Source organism: Lactuca serriola, chromosome 5, assembly GCF_051521515.1.
Source record: "Lactuca serriola cultivar US96UC23 chromosome 5, Lser_US96UC23_V15, whole genome shotgun sequence".
Lineage (NCBI taxonomy): Eukaryota > Viridiplantae > Streptophyta > Magnoliopsida > Asterales > Asteraceae > Lactuca > Lactuca serriola.
This window is the reverse complement of record NC_136412.1, coordinates 134,960,250-134,964,740: the sequence shown is the minus strand read 5'-3', so window position 1 is coordinate 134,964,740 and position 4,491 is coordinate 134,960,250. Positions and strand designations below refer to the sequence as shown.

Below are 4,491 nucleotides of genomic sequence, written 5' to 3'. Positions count from 1 at the left end.
ATGGGCGACCCTTTCAAAACCAAGAATAACAGCATGAATGATACTTGGTCATTACATGTCAACAATAGCATCAAAGCATTTGATGAAAAGTTTGCCATTAAATCGAATGGAAAAACAATAATCGTCTGGATGGAGGATACAATCTATGGGTATGACGTTAGCGTTCTCTTTCTCATTGGTTAGCCATCTCGACGGTACACATTTTCGATTACTAACGAAGGATTGAGTTTAGAAAGATGTTTGAACGGATAATTAACAGGTTTTTCTTTTAGCATTTAGAATCGAAAAGAATTACAGGCATAAGAGTTGTCAATGAGGAATATACGTGCGGCGACATTGGGGTCAGCGGTTGTCTCACCTTGTCCTATAGCTAGGACTCTTACAGCGTTGCCAGTTGCTGCTGCTTTAGGGCAATTTCTCTTGGAATTCCCTACTTCGTCACAACCGTAGCAGGCCCGACTGACATCTGCTCTGGATGATTGGTTTGTTGATTTGACTGGTTTCCTGCAGGTTCGAGCAAGGTGGCCTGATATGTGCATAATTAGTTAGTTATTTAGCATACATTTTTATTCATTTTTAACTAATTATGTGAGTAATATGGACAAAAGGTACTTAATATTGTTTAAATTTTGTTTCCATTCCAAAAGACATGCTTGGGAGTGAAAGGGAACAAGGGAAAGCAATTGAAGGCCAAAGAGTGAAGATTGAGGGACAACAGTTCAACTACTCGGCGAGTACACGAGTCTACTCGGCGAGTCCAGCTGAATATTCCAGAAGATAGCCATGACTCCTGATTTAAGACGAATAACAACAAGTCTACTCGGTTAGTTGGGTCTGCTACTCGCCGAGTACACCCTGTTTTGAGATATCTATAAAAACCAAGCCTTTATCTGATGGGACTACTTTCCTGGCGATTTTTGAAGATCCTTCTGCGATTGAGAACCCTGGAAGACGCTGAGGAATTCTAATCTTCAACTTTTTGGAAGAATTGAAGCAACTAGGTTAATCATTCCACTTAGCTTTAGGATTTGAGTATCTCTAATCTAGTTAAACTTGTTTTTGTGTGTGATTTTACTTCAACTATGAGCTAATTTCGTTTTTGTTTCTGTTTGGGGAATACCAAGGAACTCCTATGGTTTAATTCTTAGTTTTTGATTAATTGTTTATTGGTGATCTATTAAATTAAGTCTGTTCAAGACCCTTATGCATTAATTACGATTATTTTCTGTTAATTAGAAGACAATTAAGCTGCATGAACATCTCTTAGTTGTTAACCTCATATGTCTATGTGAACACTAATTCATATGCTTAGGAATAATGATTATGAAACTAAGATTAATAAGACAATAATTAGATTAATGTGTGAGCTTGTTTGAGAAACCATCAAACAAGAGGTTAATTGAATCACTAAATTGATTAACCACTACAAATCTTATTTAATCAAAATCATTAATCTAGGGAATTAATTAGTTTAAAAACTTGATCACCGCTTAAATTAGTTAATTGTCTAAGGGTTAGGAGTAATGAACATGAACCTAACCACTATAATTGGTAGCCAATAACAATTAATCTATCATAAATACAAATAACCATAGGAGTGAATTGGTTGAACCTAAATAGAAACATCTTTATCAAATTTGGTGAATTAGTTGTTTGCTTTAGTTATTTAGTTAATTAAGTGTTTTATGGTGTGCTTAAGTTTCTAGTCTTGTAAAACTAGAAGAAGACCTCTTACTTTCATTAATTGTTTTAGTTAAAATTAGTTATTAGTTTAATTTTCCGTTCCCTGAGTTCGATACCTTACTTACTAAACTATACCACTAAAAGACAGGTTCACTGCCTTTGTGTGCTAAATTTATTAATAAAAGTAGGGATAAAACAAGTGCATTTTTCACACATCAAGTTTTTGGCGTCATTGCCGGGGAACGGTTCTAAATAATTAATCTAATTCCTAATTTTTTCGATCCTTTGTGTGAGTCTACTTGCATAAAGTTACTTTATTGCAATTTAGTAGTTAGTAATTAGGTTTTAGTATCTGTTTAATTTTAATATTAAGCTTATAATTTTTTGAAAAACACACTGGTACTCGCCGAGTGCAGTCGCACCTACTCGGCGAGTACAAGCGTATTCAGCAGTTAATTTTCGATTTTTTTAGTACATTTTTTTTGTTCTTTTTACGCTTTTATTCTGTTTATTTCAGGACTTTCATGACCAGAGGAGCAAACACCCCGCTGGTACCCCCGTTTGAAGATCCTGAATCCGCATTACAAAGGAACAAAGGAAAGGACGTGGAGAGCTCGAGTACACCAAAGAAGTCACCTTTGTCCAATTTGAAGATTGTTTTGGGAAAAAGAAGAGTAGCAAATCAGGAGCATCCAGTGCCTCTTTGACAATCGAGGACCCAATTCAAGAAGATATTGAGTACGAGACCAAGGAAGAAGAGGAACCTACATATGAGCACGACACCGATTCCGAGGAAGAGTTAGCTATCACAATGGCTAACATTGATGAAATCCCCATGGGAGAATGGAAGAAGAGGATGTGCGACGAAACTGGCCCGGGACTTGTGCAACCCGCAATTCCCGCATTTGGACGAAGATGCCTACAAGCATGAAGATGCCTACAAGCATTTGGACGAAGTCAATGATGTAGCTGATTACTTCAATGTTCCAAATGTGCCCCGCGAGACTCAACTACTTCGTATACTCCCGGTGACATTCAAAGGTGCTGCAAAAGACTGACTCAAGTCACTTCCCCCCGGATCAGTCACCACTTGGGCCAAGATGAAAGAAGAATTCATTGATCACCTTTGCCCACCTTCCAAGATAGCCAAGTTGAAGAAGGCCATTGCTAACTTTGAACAACAAGTTGGAGAGTCGCTATACGAAGCATGGGAGAGGTACAAGAGCTTACTAAGAAACTACCCACACCATGACCTAAATAGCCAGCAAGAAATATCCATCGTCTATGATGGAGTTAATGTCACAACCAGGCAGTTACTAGACTCGCAAGGCCCGCTCACAAAGAAGCCGCCCCCGGTGATCAAAGAATTGATTGAAGAATTCTCTAAACACTCTAGAGAATACCACAACCCTAGAGATGATGTCACTAGGGGAGCCGCTTATGCAGCTACTGAAGACTTATCCGCGGTCATGGCTATGCTAAAAACCATGGATAGGAGGATGGATAAGATGGATCAAACAATCCATGCTATTCGGGTGGGTTGTGAAAACTGCAATGGGCCTCACCTCACTAGAGACTGTGATTTAGATGAGAATGGCAACAAGAAGGCGCAAGTGTGTTATTTAAGTGGAGACCGATATGATGAAGACTGGCGCAAACAAAAGAAAGATTGGCTCCCTTATGAAGAGTACAAGAAAGCCAAGGAGGAAAGGTTTAGGCAAAAAGGGAGAGGGTTCTACCAAAAGGAGGAGCCGGTGCAATAAAGGAAGCCAAGCTTGGAAGAAATGCTCACCAAATTTGTAGCTGCTTCAGAAAAAAGACATAGTGACCATGATGCTGCAATTCAAGAAACAAGGACCATGCTTAGGAACCAGCAAGCATCTATCCACAATATAGAGACACAGCTTGGGAAACTTGCTCAACAAATCAACCAAAGGTCACCGGGCGAACTTCCTAGCAAAACTGAAAATAACCCACGAGGTGCGCACATAAACATAGTCACAACAAGAAGTATGAAGATAATCACTCCCCTAGCACCTATTCAGACTGAGTCATCCAAGAAATCACATAAGGAGGAGGTAGAAAAGCAAGCAGAGAACCAAGACATACAAACTGACAGCTCTACTCGCCGAGTACTACATATGGACTCAACGAGTACATCCCAAAATCCCACCGAACAAATTCTTGAAAAACTTTACCAGCCTCCCATGCCATACCCCGCCCGAGCAAAGAAAGAGAAGCAGGAAGAGGAGTATCAAAAGTTTCTAGATCATATCAAGACTCTTCAAATAAACATACCCTTCATTGAAGCCGTCATGCAAATGCCCAAGTATGCAAAGTTCCTTAAGGAACTTCTCACTAATAGAAGGAAGATGGAAGAAGTGAAGAAGGTAGTGCTCAATGAAAACTGATCAGCTGCCATGCTAAATAAGCTACCAAAGAAGAAAGGTGATACGGGGAGTTTGACTCTACCTTGCCAATTTGGCAACTTGGCCACCATTCATGCCTTAGCCGATTCGGGAGCAAGTGTGAACCTAATGCCATATTAATTATTTAAGAAGCTAGATCTCCCGGAACCAAGGCCAATTCGCATGGCAATACACTTGTCAAACAAGACAGTTACCTTCCCAAGAGGCATATGCGAAGACATATTAGTCAAGGTGGACAAATTCGTCTTTCCCATTGATTTTATCGTTCTAGACATGGAGGCGGATCCACAAGTGCCCATCATCCTTGGAAGGCCCTTCCTCAACACGGCAAGTGCTATAGTAGACATGAGGGACTCAAAGCTCACATTGCGGGTAGGAG

General features: G+C 39.9%; 1 non-coding gene across 1 annotated transcript; it reads right to left on the bottom strand.

Moving 5' to 3' along the window:
- Positions 1–2,831: 2,831 nt before the first annotated feature.
- On the bottom strand, positions 2,832–2,938 carry LOC145056044 (small nucleolar RNA R71). The gene has a single exon (XR_013685585.1). It is a non-coding gene; the product is annotated as a small nucleolar RNA R71 (small nucleolar RNA).
- Between the last annotated feature and the right edge of the window lie 1,553 nt (positions 2,939–4,491).